Source organism: Phyllobates terribilis, unplaced genomic scaffold (assembly GCF_046119375.1).
Source record: "Phyllobates terribilis strain yellow unplaced genomic scaffold, ASM4611937v1 Scaffold_5__5_contigs__length_657084704, whole genome shotgun sequence".
NCBI lineage: Eukaryota > Metazoa > Chordata > Amphibia > Anura > Dendrobatidae > Phyllobates > Phyllobates terribilis.
The window spans coordinates 333,664,629-333,683,886 of NW_027362765.1; positions in this window are offsets into that span (position 1 = coordinate 333,664,629).

The window sequence follows — 19,258 nt, forward strand, 5'->3', positions numbered from 1 at the left end:
TTAGCAGGTGGGAGCAAGAGAGAGCATGAGGTGGCTGTCTGTGTTTGGAGATCCAGGATTGAATTTTGAGGAATAATTCGGAGGAGGAGGTGAGATGAATGGGGAGGATGGAGGGAGAGATGAAGAGTTTCTTACTAGGTGTAGGGATTTGAGGGGTTACTAGAAAGTGGAGGACTATAGAGGAAAAAGTGAGAGCTAACAGAAACATAGTTAAAAGAGAGTAAGTGGTCAAAGTGTTGGTTACCTGACTCCTGCCCTGACTAACTGCCTCTGAAATAACTGCCACTTATCTCCGAAGCCACTTTGCACAAGAAGACGGTGCACAACCCAGCACGTGTGCACCCCTTAAAGATCTTCTAAATATAGAGGGCACACTAAACCATCAGGTGAGGGGCATTGTGGGAGCTGCTTGTGGCTAAATTAGCAGCTGGTCATCTCACCAGGAGATGGCTGGGTGATCAAACACAGAGCTAGGACTCTGTAGGCTCTGCAGTTTGGCACCTCTAAACATCAGATAAAATCTACAGTGGGGATAGGACAGACATATGTGAGTATTGAGTGGAATTGGACAGATAAAGTAGAAATATCAAGCAGAGAATTCTACCAGTGAGTTGAATCAGGAGAGCAGAGCATTAGATGGCGGCATATACAGCAGGCAGAGGAATTGTGCAGGAGAAGAGCATGTACCTGTGTGAAAAGAGAAGAAGACGGGTGTTAGTCCATGGCCTCTGAAATAACTGCCACTTATCTCCGAAGCCACTTTGCACAAGAAGACGCGTGCACAACCCAATATATCAATCTGATTCGAGAAAACGTAATAAACGTGAGCTTATTAGAGGAGTAAATATTCAAAGGGTTCGTCTCTCTGAAGCATGGAGTAGTCACATGTACAGTTTCTGTCAGTGGCGTACCGCCAATGGCGGCAGACTACGCCACTGCTATGGGGCGCGTGGCTGGAGGGGGCCCGTGAGGGCCCCAAGCAGCGTGGGAGCGAGGAGGATAGGTAAGTAGGAGGTTGCAGCGGAAGAGGAGCGGGTTGCGGCAGTGGAGGAGCGGAGCACACACAGTAGCCGCTGCTGCAGCTACCACGTGTGCCCGCTGCTAAAGGTACATGAATATTCCCTCTTCTCCACTCCCATGGGCGTGGAGAAGACGGAATATTCATTCTCTTTAGTAGCGGGCACGGAGGAGCGCTGAGCCCCGACTCCTGCTGTCAGTGCCTGCCCGCCGCTAAAGAGAAAGCATATTCAAGCTTCTCCACGCCCATAGTCTCGGCGTGGAGAGGAGTGAATGTGCCAGCAGCAGCAGCAGCTCACCTCAGCTTCTGAGAGCGCGCGCAGCTCAGATGCCGACATGAGCTGCTGGAGCAGAGGTGAGGAAGGAAGGTGAGTATAAGTGTTTATTGTTTTATGTGTGCAGTGATTGAGGGGTTGAGGAGGCCACACATACCAGGATACATGGATTGAGGAGGCCACACATACCAGGATTTGGGGATTGAGGAGGCCACACATACCAGGATTTGGGGATTGAGGAGGCCACACATACCAGGATTTGGGGATTGAGGAGGCCACACATACCAGGATTTGGGGATTGAGGAGGCCACACATACCAGGATTTGGGGATTGAAGAGGCCACACGTACCAGGATTTGGGGATTGAGGAGGCCACACGTACCAGGATTTGGAGATTGAGGAGGCCACATTTACCAGGATTGGGGGATTGAGGAGGCGACACATACCAGGGATTGTGGGATTGAGGGGGCCACACATACCAGGGATTGTGGGATTGAGGGGGCCACACATACCAGGGATTGTGGGATTGAGGGGGTCACACATACCAGGGATTGTGGGATTGAGGGGGTCACACATACCAGGGATTGTGGGATTGAGGGGGCCACACATACCAGGGATTGGGGGATTGAGGAGGCTACACATACCAGGGATTGTGGGGGCCACACATACCAAGGATTGTGGGATTGAGGGGGCCACACATACGAGGATGGGGAAATGTACCAGTAGCTGCTGCATTTCTCACTCTTCAGTCTTGCACGCAAGCAGAGGGAAGGAGACCGGGGGCCGTCGGAAGGTGAATATATCTTATTTTTTATTTTATTCTTGTTTTTACAGCTTTTTAATGGTACCTGGGTGTGGAGGTGAGTCTCCTCTCCTCCACACCCGGGTACCATCCGCACATTAGAATGCGCCAATAACGCAAGTACAAATGCAGTCTTGCGGTATTGGCGCGTTCTAATGCAAGTCAATGGCGGCAAAAACGCCGCGTTTCCGAAAAATTAATGGACATGCTGCGGATTTTTGAGCGCAGCATAAACGCTGCAGAAAAATCCGCAGCATGGGTACAGCACATGCGGATTATCATTGGGAACATTGCTGCCCTTCTACCATGCGTTTTTAATGTGTTTCCGCAGCGTTTCCGCAGCTGCAAAAACGCTGCGGAAACGCATTAAAAACGCATTGTGTGCACACAGCCTAAAGGCTGGAAAGTTATGAGAGCTGCTCTTCTGTGACATAGACAAATATTTATTTTTTGTAGGGGGGGGGGGCCCAATTAGAGCTTCTGCTATGGGGCCCCATGACTTCTATGTACGCCCCTGCTTTCCGTGTATAAAGGAGACGTGGACTTTATTTATTCTACTTTTTGATCATAGAAGCAAAGGATATTATTCAGAGTTTCTGCACATTAATGAGTACGATATTGCAGCATTACCAATGGAACTCTGTCAATCAAGAAAAGGGACTGACTTTAATTTGAAAATGGTAGGGTGTAATGATCTAAGAAGACATAATTAGCCAAGCCAAGGGTGCACATAAGAGCCCTCATTTGCATCTAAAACATGAAATAATAAATTATAACCTGGGCTATGTCTCCAATAGAAATGTGTAAGCAAATTAATTGGCATTTTGGGAGTGAACCACTCCGTTTAAATGTCCTTTGTACACATGTACTGCTGAGAAGAGTGCTTTTCTTTGTGCACAGGATGATCATGTTAATATTCGTTCTGTGCACATGAAAGCAAAATGACATCCTGTCTAAACAGGTTATTATGGGACTGCCGATTGGCTTCATATAGCAGATCAGCGATCATTTAAAGGCTGAAACTGACCAATGTAAATGCACATTAGATATAAGTACCTGACTCCATGATGATTTTTCCAGAAATAGTACCATTAAAAATGACATTGTCATTATAATGCCACCTGAATACTACCCCTGCTACCCCATTTTCCATACAGAACTCCCTCATGCTATCCCAGTCTCCATACCGAGGCCCCATGCTACCCCATTTTCCATACCGAGCCCCCTCATGCAACTCTATACTCCTTACCAAGCCCCCTCATGCTACCCCATTCTTCATGCCAAGCCTCCCCATGCTACCACATTCTCCATGACAAACCCCACTATGATATACCTTCTCCATATCAAGCTTTCTCATCTCATACTACCTCTTCTCCATACCAAGCCCCCATGCTACCCTATTCTCCTTACCAAGCCCCTCATGCTACATTATTCTCCACATTGAGGCCCCCACACTACCCCATTCTTCATGCTGAGCCTGCCCATGCTATCCCATTTTCTTTTATGAGCCTCCCATGTTACCCCTTCTCCATACTGAGCCCCCTCATGCTACCCCTTCTCCATAGCGAACACCCTCATGCTACCCTTTCTCTATTATCGAGCCCTCCTCCCTATTCTCATACTAAGCCCCTCACCCCATTCTCCATACTAAGGACCATCACATTCACCATACCAAGGCCCCCACCCCATTCTCCATACCAAGGCACCCCCGAGTATATTTGTCTCTATGAGTCATTACCTGCTGCAGGATTTGGCTTTTCCTTCTTCATGGTGCTCTGCAATGACATCAGTAGGGTGATGAGTTGACCTCATCGCGCTGCAGTGACATCAGCAGCATGAGTACATCTCTGTACATTGGATCAGGGAGCTGATTGGAGCTCAACTAACCCAGTGTCACGCAAGGTGTGGGAAAGACTTAGTGCAAAACAGAGGGAAGAGGGAAAGGGAGCCCAGACACTAGGGAAAGGGGGGAGTGGAGACCTCCTAGTCTGGTCTAGTGTCACCAAGCCTCAACTATCGACCCTGTATTGGCTCTTAACCAATTGCCGCACGCGTTCCTCGCCCTGTCTTTCCCTGGCGTTAGACTCAGGCTAGGGAAGGGAGGAGATGAGCACTAGCCGATCTCCACTGAACTCAAAAGACTAAAAGGAGGGACAAACAGGGCAAATTGCTTAGCTTTTAGATGACTCCAAACAAATATGCACATGTCCTCAAACACCAGAGAAGAGGAAGTACTGCTGTTGCTGAAGTCTTCACTAGGAGTAATGAATATCGCCGGCAACTCCCTCTGAAACACAGAAGGTATTTATACACCCAGGCCAGGTAGCCGCTGGGTCCTAGAGAAAACCTCAAGAAAATGTGTATAATGCCAAATGTAGAGATCTCCTGCGAACAACTGTAGGGCGACTGTCTGTCACCTCTGACACACCCGTGACAGTACCCCTTCCTCTACGAGTGGCCTCCGGACACTCAGGACCGGGTTTCTCAGGATAAGAGGTGTGGAATGATCGAACCAACCTGGGAGCGTTCACCTCTGACGCTGAAACCCACATACTCTCCTCTGGACCATAGCCTTTCCAGTGCACCAAGTATTGTAGAGAACGACGTTGGAGACAAGAATGTACAATCCTTGAAATTTGAAACTCCAGATTGTTGGTATATGCAACAGTTGTGGACTTCTTTGTTTGTGTGAAGGAGGACTTTATGCTGATCTGACAGTAGATGGCGATGTTGTGTAAAGTTTCCTTGTTTACTGTATTGTAAAAAGAAAAAAAATCTCTCTTGTATTTTCTGTTTTGGTCTTACTTCCTGGTGCAGTACTGTGTGACTGTGCGTTTTTTCCTTTACCTCATGTTCTGAGAAGTAATACCTTGTTATCCCAAGTACTCTGCTCTGTGAAGTTTCTACTGCAACTGTGGGTATCCAGAAGCTGTGCAACACAGATTACCATCAACTATTACTGGGGGCGGTGGTAGAGGTGAGGGCTCAAGAGGTTCCATATACTTTTTGAGTAAGGGCCTGTAGAACACATTGTGGACCTTAAGGGCCTGAGGAACTTCAAGACGAAACGCTGCTGGGTTAATGATGGCGGTTTATTTTATAGGGACCAATAAACCTAAGTCCCAGTTTCCAAGAAGGAACTTTCAATCTTATATTCCTGGTAGACAACCACGCAAGGTTATTTACATTCAGGTCCAGACCTGGCAAGCATTTTCTGTTAGCCATACGTTTATACCTGTCTCCCATGATCTTTAAATTACTCAGAACACCCTGCCATACCGAGGAAAGCGACAAAGCATACCATTCCACCTCAGGAACTCCTGAAGCTCCTCCCCCACTAAAGGTACCAAACTGTGGGTGATAAACGTATGCACCGAAGAACGGTGACCTGCCAGCGGATTCTTGACGATGATTATTAATGGCAAATTCTGCCAGCGGTAAGTAAGATGCCCAATCCTCCTGATTTTCGGAGATGAAACACCTGAAGTAGGTCTCCAAATTCTGATTGACACGCTCGCTCTGACCATTCGACTGAGGGTGAAAGGCAGAAGAAAAGGACAGCTGCACCCCCAGTCGAGAACAGAATGCCTTTCAGAACTTGGAAACAAACTGGGTCCCCCAATCTGACACCACATCGGAGGGAACCCCGTGAAGCTTCACAATCTCATTTATGAACATCTGTCTTGGCATTTGGAAGTGCAGGCAATGTGACAAAGGGAACCATTTTACTGAACCTATCTATTACCTCCAAAACCACCGTTTTGACTGCAGAAACTGGTAGGTCAGTAATAAAATCCATGGACAAGTGTGTCCATGACCTACTAGGGATAGGTAGCGGAAGAAGAGTACCAGATGGACGGGTATGCGAAACCTTAGAACGCGCGGAAATACTACAAGCAGCTACGTGTTCAATCACATCCTGATGTAACCCCGGCCACCAATAACGATGAGAGAGGAGGTCCGCGGTTGCCTTACCACCTGGATGCCCAGAAAGCACAGAGTTATAATGCTCTTTAATTACTTTGTGGTGCAGATTTAATGGTACAAATAACCTTCCTGAAGCGCAGGAGGCAGGAGTGTCCCCCTGAGCCTCCAACACCTCACCCTCCAGTTCAGAATACAGTGCCAAAATGACTACCCCTTTCTGTAATGTTGGGACAGGGTTCTCATGTTCACCACCACCAGGAAAGCTCCGGGACAAAGCATCACTCTTGACATTTTTGACCCGTGGATGAAAAGTGACATCAAAATTGAACCTAGTTAAAAAACAGGGACCATCTGACTTGCCTAGGTTTGAGATGTTTAGCTGACTGGAGATATGACAGGGTCTTATGGTCAGTAATAACAGTAACAGGATGGACAGCCCCCTCCAACCAATGTCGCCATTCTTCGAACTCCAATTTGATCGCCAAAAGTTCCCTATTACCCACGTCATAATTTCTCTAAGCCGAAGACAATTTTTTTTAGAAAAGAAGGCACATGGACGCCATTTACCAGGGGACGGACCCTGAGACAACACAGCCCCAATCCCGAAATCCGACGCACCAACATCCACATAAAGGGTTGGGAAACATCGGGTTGACTGAGTATAGGTACAGTTCTTTAAAGAAGAAAAAACCTGGACTGAGGCATCCGACCATTTGGAAAAATCAAACTCCTTCTTAGTCATGTCAGTAAGGGGTTTCACAATTACAGAGTAATTTTGGATGAATTTCCAGTAAAAATTAGTAAAGCCCTCAGGTTCTCGGGACGTTCCCAATCAAGGACTGCACGGATCTTCTCCGGATCCATCTGAAAACCTGAAGACGACAACAAGTACCCCAAAAACTGCACCACCTGAACAGCAAAAACACATTTTTCCAGTTTGGCATAAAGTTTGTTGTCCCTTAATATCTGAAGAACCTGCTTAACATGCCCCCGATGAGTTTCAAAATCTGGTGAGTAAACCAAAATATCGTCCAGATAGACCACCACAAACCGCCCCACCAAACAATTAAAAATATCATTTATGAAATGCTGGAATACCGCAGGTGCATTAGTCAAACCAAAAGACATAACCAAACTCCATTCGTCCCCTTCTCTGACTCTAACCAGATTGTAGGCTCCCCTTAGATCCAACTTGGAGAATACCTAAGCTCCCACAACCTGGCTGAACAAATCAGGAATCAGAGGATTCCTGTCCCTTCTTCAGACTCTCCACAATGAAATCCTTCATGACTTATCTCTCAGGGCCAGAAAGATTATACAGTCTGGATTTCGGTAGTTTAGCACCGGGGGTCAGGTAATAGGACAGTTTTAAACACGATGAGGAGGAAAATCCTGACTCCCCCTCTCAGAAAAAACATCCTCAAAACCAGACAGAAAAGCAGGTAATATTTCTGTAGAGACAGTAGCAAGGGAAATATCTAAACAATTTGCATGGCAGTAATCTCCCTATTCAATAATTTCCCCGCTTGCCAGTCCACCAATGGCTTATGTTTAACAAGCCACGGAATACCCAAAACAATCGGTGTAGGAAGATTGTCCAGGACATAGCAAGGAATAATTTCACGATGAACTGACCCCACCCTCAGTTTTACATTATGTACAATCTGAGTAAATGCTTTCTGTGCAAGTGGCGCCGAGTCGATGGCAAAAATGGAAATAGGTTTATCTAAAGTACAGCAAGCAAGACCATGAGTCTTCACAAACTCAGCATCAAGCATGCTGACTCCGGCTCCGCTGTCAACAAACACAGAAATTTTTGTCGGTTTAGCACCACCTCTGCTGTCAGGACAAAGCGGGAACTGCAGTTTGGCCTCAAATGCACCACTTGTTTATCTAACTCCAGACTACCAAGAGTTAATCGAGTCTCCTTTTGTTTAGGAATTGAAGGACAGGTCCCATCAAAATGTCCTTTTTTCCCACAACAAAAACATACACCTTTTATCTTGCGAATCTCCAGGGAGATGTATAATGCAGAGACACCCCCTAACTGCATGGGTTCCTACACCTCCCCCAGTACTGGTTCACCCCAGACTGCTCCCCCCGACAGAGGTACACAACCCCGACAAGAAGGCCACGGAGAAGGTGGTCTCACCTGTCTATCCTGAAGTCGTCTATCAAGATGTATGGCCAACGACATGGCAGCCTCCAAGGACTGAGGGGTTTCATATAATGCCAAGGCATCATTCAACCTTTCAGTAAGCCCCTCACAAAATTGACTTCTAAGGGCTGAGTCATTCCATTTGGAATCCGTTGCCCATCTACGGAATTCCGAACTGTACGTTTCTACTGACCGATTCCCCTGCAGAAGGCTATATAGCCTAAACTCAGCCAAGGAGACTCGGTAAGGGTCATCATAGATGAGGGCCAAGACCGAGTCCTGCGGTAAAGAAAACCCCCACGTCTGAGGATCTCTCTGCAGTACAGCGATCACAATTCAAACCTGTTGCTCCTCATTTCCGGAGAAGTAAGGATGAAGTTTGAAATACAGTTTGCATGCCTCCTTGAATACAAACAAATTGTCCCTACCTCCTGAAAACCTGTCTAGGAGGGAAACTTTGGGTTTAGGCTGGACAGGCCTACCTGCAGAGACCCCCACATTGGCGACCTGTAACCGCTGATGCTGCTGCTGTACCTCACCGCGGACATCATTCACCTCCAGCGACAGCATGTGCAGCCGCTCTGCGAGCTCTGCAACTGAACCCATACCAAGGGAGAAAGAGAAAAAAAAAGGTCCATGCCCAAAAACACACAGAGAAAAAAAAAAAAAAAGTGTCAGTTTTCTACTTTTTTTTTCTCCTTTCAAAATGTGCTCGGCCGGTGATAATGTCACGCAAGGTGTGGGAAAGACTTAGTGCAACACAGAGGGAAGAGGGAAAGGGAGCCCAGACACTAGGGAAAGGGGGGAGTGGAGACCTCCTAGTTTGGTCTAGTGTCACCCTGCCTCAAATATCGACCCTATATTGGCTCTTAACCAATAGTGTTCCTGGCCCTGTTTTTCCCTGGCGTTAAAAACAAAGAGCCCAGCCAGAACAGTAAACAGATTTTTTAAAAAATTCCAAAATCAAATTAGAAAACAGGAAAAGGCAGTGGTAGTTACCAGCCATGATGTCAAGGAAAATGCAGAACAGGACGCAGCAGGCCCCCTTTTGTTAGAAGGAGGTAACACAGGTGCAGAATGCTAATGAACAATCACTCTCATCCTCTCATCCTGATTGCCTAGCACTAAAACTGCACACAGATGAAACTTGGAATAGGGTGCAGGTCACATACATGTGGCATCGTGCCTAGCCAGCATCCTATTAGACGCCCCTACTATTCGATTAGGTTGGATGCCCGGCACCCTATCCGTGTATCACAGAGGTGCCAGCCCCTAATTCACAAGGTCACCATTAATGGGCCTGGCTGTGTCCTGTCAGATAAAAAAGTGCAAAAATATCATATGAGGTATTAGTTAATATTTTGGCCAAAATACGTAAGGTCGCAATCCCCGTCAAAGGTCCCCACGATTTTGCGAGTCCCTACTTTATCGTTATCTTCATTCTGCACCTGTGTTACCTCCTTCTAACAAAAAGGGGCCCGCTGCGTCCTGTTGTGCATGTTCCTTGACATCCTGGCTGGTAACTACCATTGCCTTTTTGCTGTTTCCCCCTTTCCCTGGCGTTAGACTAAGGGTAGGGAAGGGAGGAGAGGAGCACTAGTCAATCTCCACTGAACTCTACAGACAAAAAGGAATGACAAACAGGGGAAATTTCTTAGCTTTTAGACGACTCCAGAAAAATGTGCACATGTCCTCAAACACCAGAAAGGAGGAGTTACTGCTCTTACTGAAGACTTCACTGGGAGTAATGAATATCGCCGGCAACTCCCTCTGAAACACAGCATTGGTCCTAGAGACAGTCTCAAGAAGATAGTAACAACTAGTGTGGGATATATAAATCCAAACCACCACAAAGAGTAACTAAGGTTTAAAATATATTATATTTATTGGTATTCTTTAAAATTAAAGATATAAAAAAACAGTGGATAACCCATACCACAGATGTAGGGTGTTAAACCATGAATCATTACAAGAGATGTATATACATGCTACTACTTGGCAATATATTTGGGAGGTAAATGATACTGAATTGGGCCCTTATATGCATAGAGAGATATATATTTAACAGGTGAACAGATCAATCCACATCAAAAGATATACACATGCATAATAAATAAGAGCCCAGATTACCTTAAGCCAATGTTTGTATGAATGAAAGCATGGTAAACACCCACCGCTCCGACGATCGTTTCGACACCTTTTTCAAGGAGCGCTGCATATGGTGTGTGCATGTGTTCATTTATATAGGAGTGATGAGAATGAGTTAATCCCCCACAGCTGTGTGAAAGGAACTGCAGAGCCATGTGGCGCGCATGCCTGATGACTTAGCAGTAGTGTATGCTTATTAATATTATTCACACACACACTAATTTCATTTACATTCTTGTATTTGTTCTATGCACTTTCCTTTTGTAACTGTTTTACATTTCGCACTCCCAACACACACAATTTTTTATTGTTAATCCATATTTACATAATGGGTCTAATAGGTTTTGGCACATTCAATGGATAATTGTAATTTATTTATTTATTTATTTTTTTTATTTTTTAATTTACTTTGCATGTATATTGTAGGTTTGAGATACAATAGTTAGGGCATGTTGCAGATTAATTGTGTGAGGTTGAGGTATGTACTCTATGTGTGTCCAAAGAATATATCTTTAAGAATGTTTATTAATATTTGTAAATTAACCCGTTTAGTTAGGCTATGCTTGGCGCATAGGATAATTATATATGGTATTTGTTTTGGGTCTTGATGGCCTGTGTGATATAACAATCTTGGATTTATATATACGCACATATAGTATATACATGCATTTGTACACTCATACATATTGTATGCAGCAGTCATTGTTATATATAAATTTTTCCTTCTCATATACATCTCAGTCCCTAGTGGTATAATATACATGTGCACCCGTACACTTATATATATATCACGCATTGGTACTGTTATATATAAAATACTCTCATTTTCTCATATACATATTTATCTTACTCTCCAGCGATAATATTCATTCAGTCTCTTCACTCATTCACCCCAATGTAGTTATAATACTTACCGATGCTTTAGCAGACAGGTCGCGCATGCAGGAAGTCTTTGACTTCCGGCACTTCCCCACACGGATCATGTGACCACTGGCACGCACGTTGCATAGCAACCGAGTGCTTGCTGGTCACCGTCCGTGGAAGGAAGTTGCCTGATAGGAAGCAGTCATCAGGCATGCGCGCCACATGGCTCTGCAGTTCCTTTCACACAGCTGTGGGGGATTAACTCATTCTCATCACTCCTATATAAATGAACACATGCACACACCATATGCAGCGCTCCTTGAAAAAGGTGTCGAAACGATCGTCGGAGCGGTGGGTGTTTACTAGAGATGAGCGGTGTTCGACTAGAACTGTTCGCCAATCTCAAATTCGAGCTGTTTTGGGCGGTGTTCGAGTTGTTCGACGAACCCGAACGATTTGCAAAAAATTCGGCTGTTCGAGGTTATGTTCGATAACTGTTCGTGCACCAAAAGCGTGTCCTGCATGTCTGGCGCTATTTAGAGCACCAATCATGCAGGGATTGTCTGCCACTCACTGTAATGCCACAGCCATGGTGGTTGTGGCATTACAGTGGTTGCCCAAATCGATGGGAACAGTGCCAACAGTGAAACATGAAAAGCCGGCAATTCAGCAGCGGCATACACCTGTACCCGACAATTTAGAACCGAAAGAATAGGGCATCACACATAGATTAGATAGATAGAAACATGTCAGCCACATATATACGAAGTACAGTGACAGTGTTGCTTACTGTACTTGTCATTTAGCGTAAAGGATTTATCAAAAAAAATAATAGTGTTTTCATGCACCGTCTCTTTAAAAAAGCCGGCCGGCAATTCAGCATCTGTACCGGACAATTTATAACAGACAGAATAGAGCTTCACACATAGATTAGATAGATAGAAACATGTCAGCCACATATATACGAAGTACAGTGACAGTGTTGCTTACTGTACTTGTCATTTAGCGTAAAGGATTTATTAAAAAATATAATAGTGTTTTCATGCACTGTCTCTTTAAAAAAGCCGGCCGGCAATTCAGCAGCGGTACCCGACAATTTATAACAGACAGAATAGAGCTTCACACATAGATTAGATAGATAGAAACATGTCAGTCACATATATATGAAGTACAGTGATAGTGTTGGTTACTGTACTTGTCATTTAGTATTAAAATAAAGGATTTATTATTAAAAAAATTGGCGTGGGGTTCCCCTTAATTTTAGGCTCTAGCGGAGGTTAAGCAGACGGCTGGGGCAGATGTTTGAAGCCTGGGAAGGGGGTAATACCCACGGAGCTTCCCAGGCTACTAATATCAGCCCCCAGCTGAATACATAGCCTTTACTAGCTATTAAAATGGGGGACACCCCAAAAAAAATGACGTGGGGTCCCCCCTAATTTAATAGCTAGCAAAGGCTAGGCAGACAGCTGGGGGCTGATATTAATAGCCCAGGAAGGGAGCCATGAATATTGGCCCCCTCCCAGGCTAGAAACACCAGCCGTCAGCCGCCCCAGAAATGGCGCATTCATAGGATGCGCCAATTCTGGCACTTAGCCTCGCTCTTCCACGCTGCCCTGGTGCGGTGGCAGGGGGTAATAGGGTTGGGGTTGATGTCAGCTTATAATGCCAGCTGACATCAAGCCCAGGTTAGTAATGGAGAGGCGTCTATAAGACACCCCCATTACTAACCCCATAGTCAAAGTTAAAAAAAACACAAACACCCAGAATAAAGTCCTTTAATTGAAATAAAGACACAATCCTTTATTGTTCTAAATTAAACCATACTTACTGTCACGCCCATTCCAGCTGAAGCCAACGATCTCCTGCAATAAAAGAAAAATAATAAAGCAACCTCATCCTTACCTTTCCATGGTTCCCACGACAGCTTCAGCTCTGCTACATCGAGATGACAGGCTGGACCGCAGCAGAACGCCGCCATCCAGCCTGTCATCCCGCAGACACTGAGAAGCGCAGGCTTGCTTGCGCTGCTCAGCGTCTCTCTGTGACGACATCCAGATGAGCCGAGTTCATGTCCAATGAACTCGGCTCACCTCATGCACGTCACTGAACTCGGCTCACCTCATGCACGTCACTGACAGCGTGGGAAAATTCTCACGCTGAAGCGGTGAGTGCAGGAGAATTCTCCCACGCTGTCAGTGACGTGCATAAGGTGAGCTCATGTCCAATGAACTCAGCTCACCTCCTGCACTTCACTGACAGCGTGGGAGAATTCTCCTGCACTCAGCGCTTCAGCGTGAGAATTCTCCCACGCTGAAGCGCTGAGTGCAGGAGAATTTTCCCACGCTGTCAGTGACGTGCATAAGGTGAGCTCATGTCCAATGAACTCAGCTCACCTCCTGCACGTCACTGACAGCGTGGGAGAATTCTCCTGCACTCAGCGCTTCAGTGTGAGAATTCTCCCACGCTGAAGCGCTGAGTGCAGGAGAATTTTCCCACGCTGTCAGTGACGTGCATGAGGTGAGCCGAGTTCATTGGACATTAACTCGGCTCATCTGGATGCCCTCACAGAGAGACACTGTGGAGCGCAAGCAAGCCTGCGCTTCTCAGTGTCTGCGGGATGACAGGCTGGATGGCAGCGTTCTGCTGCGGTCCAGCCTGTCATCTCGATGTAGCAGAGCTGAAGCTGTCATGGGAACCATGGAAAGGTAAGGATGATGTTGCTTTATTATTTTTCTTTTATTTCAGGAGATCGTTGGCTTCAGCTGGAATGGGCGTGATGGTAAGTATGGTTTAATTTAGAACAATAAAGAATTGTGTGTTTATTTCAATTAAAGGACTTTTTTCTGGGTGTTGTGTTTTTTTTAAATACTTTACTAGAAATTCATGGTGGTCATGTCTAATATTGGCGTGACCCCATGAATTTCGGGCTTAGGGCCAGCTGATAATGCCAAGCTGGCCCTAACCCCTTTATTACCCAGTGAGCCACCGCACCAGGGCCCTGGATGAGTTGGGTACAGCGCCAGAAGATGGCGCTTCTATGAACGCGCCATTTTCCGGGGTGGCTGCGGACTGCAATTTGTAGTGGGGGGGGGCCCAGAAAGCTTGGGCCTCCCTGCGCTGCAGATTCCAGCCCCCAGCTGCCTAGTTGTACCTGGCTGGACACAAAAATAGGGCGAAGCCCCACGTACTTTTTTTTTAATTATTTCATGAATTTCATGAAATAATTAAGAAAAAAAGGCCTTCCCTATATTGTTGTGTCCGGCCAGGTACAAATAGGCAGCTGGTGGTTGGGGGCAGCCCGTTCCTGCCTGCTGTACCTGGCTGGACACAAATATAGTGCGAAGCCCCACGTCAATTTTTTTTTAATTATTTCATGAATTTCCTGAAATAATTTAAAAAAATTGAAGTGGGGCTTCGCACTATATTTGTGTCCAGCCAGGTACAGCAGGCAGGAACGGGCTGCCCCCATCCACCAGCTGCCTATTTGTACCTGGCCGGACACAACAATATAGGGAAGCCCTTTTTTTCTTAATTATTTCATGAATTTCATGAAATAATTAAAAAAAATTGAAGTGGGGCTTCGCACTATATTTGTGTCCAGCCAGGTACAGCAGGCAGGAACGGGCTGCCCCCAACCACCAGCTGCCTATTTGTACCTGGCCGGACACAACAATATAGGGAAGGCCTTTTTTTCTTAATTATTTCATGAAATTCATGAAATAATTAAAAAAAATTGAAGTGGGGCTTCGCACTATATTTGTGTCCAGCCAGGTACAGCAGGCAGGAACGGGCTGCCCCCAACCACCAGCTGCCTATTTGTACCTGGCCGGACACAACAATATAGGGAAGGCCTTTTTTTCTTAATTATTTCATGAAATTCATGAAATAATTAAAAAAAAAGTACGTGGGGCTTCGCCCTATTTTTGTGTCCAGCCAGGTACAACTAGGCAGCTGGGGGCTGGAATCTGCAGCGCAGGGAGGCCCAAGCTTTCTGGGCCCCCCCCCCGCTACAAATTGCAGTCCGCAGCCACCCCGGAAAATGGCGCGTTCATAGAAGCGCCATCTTCTGGCGCTGTACCCAACTCATCCAGGGCCCTGGTGCGGTGGCTCACTGGGTAATAAAGGGGTTAGGGCCAGCTTGGTATTATCAGCTGGCCCCAAGCCCAAAATTCATGGGGTCACGCCAGTATTAGACATGACCGCCATGAATTTCTAGTAAAGTATTTAAAAAAAACACAACACCCAGAATAAAGTCCTTTAATTGAAATAAAGACACAATTCTTTATTGTTCTAAATTAAACCATACTTACCATCACACCCATTCCAGCTGAAGCCAACGATCTCCTGCAATAAAAGAAAAATAATAAACCAACCTCATCCTTACCTTTCCATGGTTCCCACGACAGCTTCAGCTCTGCTACATCGAGATGACTGGCTGGACCGCAGCAGAACGCTGCCATCCAGCCTGTCATGCCGCAGACACTGAGAAGCGCAGGCTTGCTTGCGCTCCTCACTGTCTCGCTGTGACGGCATCCAGATGAGCCGAGGTCATGTCCAATGAACTCGGCTCACCTCATGCACGTCACTGACAGCGTGGGAAAATTCTCACGCTGAAGTGCTGAGTGCAGGAGAATTCTCCCACGCTGTCAGTGATGTGCATGAGGTGAGCTCATGTCCAATGAACTCAGCTCACCTCCTGCACGTCACTGACAGCGTGGGAAAATTCTCCTGCAATCAGCGCTTCAGCGTGAGAATTTTCCCACGCTGTCAGTGACGTGCATGAGGTGAGCCGAGTTCATTGGACATGAACTCGGCTCATCTGGATGTCGTCACAGAGAGACGCTGAGCAGCGCAAGCAAGCCTGCGCTTCTCAGTGTCTGCGGGATGACAGGCTGGATGGCGGCGTTCTGCTGCGGTCCAGCCTGTCATCTCGATGTAGCAGAGCTGAAGCTGTCGTGGGAACCATGGAAAGGTAAGGATGAGGTTGCTTTATTATTTTTCTTTTATTGCAGGAGATCGTTGGCTTCAGCTGGAATGGGCGTGATGGTAGGTATGGTTTAATTTAGAACAATAAAGGATTGTGTCTTTATTTCAATTAAAGGACTTTATTCTGGGTGTTTGTGTTTTTTTTAACTTTGACTATGGGGTTAGTAATGGGGGTGTCTTATAGACGCCTCTCCATTACTAACCTGGGCTTGATGTCAGCTGGCATTATAAGCTGACATCAACCCCAACCCTATTACCCCCTGCCACCGCACCAGGGCAGCGTGGAAGAGCGAGGCTAAGTGCCAGAATTGGCGCATCCTATGAATGCGCCATTTCTGGGGCGGCTGACGGCTGGTGTTTCTAGCCTGGGAGGGGGCCAATATTCATGGCTCCCTTCCTGGGCTATTAATATCAGCCCCCAGCTGTCTGCCTAGCCTTTGCTAGCTATTAAATTAGGGGGGACCCCACGTCATTTTTTTTGGGGGGTCCCCCATTTTAATAGCTAGTAAAGGCTATGTATTCAGCTGGGGGCTGATATTAGTAGCCTGGGAAGCTCCGTGGGTATTACCCCCTTCCCAGGCTTCAAACATCTGCCCCAGCCGTCTGCTTAACCTCCGCTAGAGCCTAAAATTAAGGGGAACCCCACGCCAATTTTTTTAATAATAAATCCTTTATTTTAATACTAAATGACAAGTACAGTAACCAACACTGTCACTGTACTTATTATATATGTGACTGACATGTTTCTATCTATCTAATCTATGTGTGATGCTCTATCTTTCTGTTCTAAATTGTCGGGTACCGCTGCTGAATTGCCGGCCGGCTTTTTTAAAGAGACAGTGCATGAAAACACTATTATTTTTTTAAATAAATCCTTTACACTAAATGACAAGTACAGTAAGCAACACTATCACTGTACTTATTATATATGTGACTGACATGTTTCTATCTATCTAATCTATGTGTGAAGCTCTATTCTTTCTGTTCTAAATTGTCGGGTACAGATGCTGAATTGCCGGCCGGCTTTTTTAAAGAGACGGTGCATGAAAACACTAATATTTTTTTTAATAAATCCTTTACACTAAATGACAAATGCAGTAACCAACACTGTCACTGTGCTTCTTATATGTGTGACTGACATGTTTCTATCTATCTAATCTATGTGTGATGCTCTATTCCTTCTTGTCTAAATTGTCGGGTACCGGTGTATGCCGCTGCTGAATTTGCCGGCCGGCTTTTTTAAACAGAGTGTCTTCTGAGCAGTTTGTCAGCTTTTGGACACCTTTGCAGGTGTTTTCTATGTGTTTCTATGTGTTTTTGTTTGCCTGCCATTGGTTTTAACGGTGTTCGACGGTGTTCTAAGGTGTTCGACGAACAGTTCGACGAACAGTTCCTCGAACATCCCGGTGTTCGACGAACCGAACCGAACCCGAACACTACGGGGGTGGCTCAACACTAGTGTTTACCATGCTTTCATTCATACAAACATTGGCTTAAGGTAATCTGGGCTCTTATTTATTATGCATGTGTATATCTTTTGATGTGGATTGATCTGTTCACCTGTTAAATATATATCTCTCTATGCATATTAGGGCCCAATTCAGTATCATTTACCTCCCAAATATATTGCCAAGTAGTAGCATGTATATACATCTCTTGTAATGATTCATGGTTTAACACCCTACATCTGTGGTATGGGTTATCCACTGTTTTTTTATATCTTTAATTTTAAAGAATACCAATAAATATAATATATTTTAAACCTTAGTTACTCTTTGTGGTGGTTTGGATTTATATATCCCACACTAGTTGTTACTATATTGATTGAGTTTGGTGGTGGAGGTTAATTTCCTCCGTTCGGATACTATCCGGTACCTGTTTAGATTGTTAATATTGATGTTCTGTTTTGCAACAGATATAGTTCCGGAACATGTACCTAAAAGCCAGGATGTTGTCCTGGCAAGATAAAGCATCTGAATTGTTTAAACCCGGTACCGCAGATATTTTTAATAGTACACATGTTGATCACAAAGAACTTTTTAAAAAATATAAAAATCTGCTCCAGAAAAAAACAAGAATTTGGTGGACCAAAGCCTCCTTGGACAATTATCATAAACAAAAAATTGTTCCAAGGGGGCTACGCATTCAACTGTTTCCCACATTTGGTTTGGAGGATGCAGAGCTAAACAAAAAATGGGAGGCAGCCGCTTCGTCCTGTTCACTGACTTTCATTGAAATTATTAATGAGAGAAATCTTAATGTCCTGGGAGAGATTGATCATGAGCTGGACCAAGTACATAAACAAATGCTGAAAGATATTCCAGCTGAAATGCTGGAAGAATTCCTTGCTGATATGGACAAGAAGATGGAAAAATGGGAGGAAAATATCAGCAAATCTAAATCTAAAAAATATCAGCGGGATATTAGTGATTACGAAAATAAAAGAGTTTTTCGCTGGCAATATAGGAAAGCTGATGATAAGAATATTTTGCTGAGAAATTCCTCCACGTCATCCATCTCATCCGTAGCCAGTAGCACCGTCTCAGGGCTTGAGCATGAAACACAGAATGGCCGACCCTCTCGTACAAGATTTGGTGGTAAAAATACGTTTCGAGATTATGATGGACCAAACCACAATCAAAAGCGTTGCAATCAACCAAAGGTAATCAATTTATCCACTCATATACTCACACCTCAGCAGGAACACGTGTTAGAAATGGGTCTTACGTTCTCTCCTCCTCAGTCTCTTGATATTTTCACTGCGGTAAAAGATGTGCATTTGTTTGCACGAAAACTCATTTTAAAAAGATTTTATGAAAAATCTAATCTGGGATTTATATTTGATACTGAAGAGGAGAGAGCGGCTGTGGCAATTCTTGAGTCACTGGCTGATCAGGAAGCTGAACCAACGAACAATTTCCCTGTTTCTCTCATGAACAAGTCCAGTAAATTTCCCAACCTCAATACATGTTCAGCGGTGGACACTTTTGTCAAATTGGTAACCCATGATATCGAAAAATTGAAATTTGGGGGTCCTCGATATCATGACAGCAGGCAATTGAGGGAGGTTATCCAAGAAATT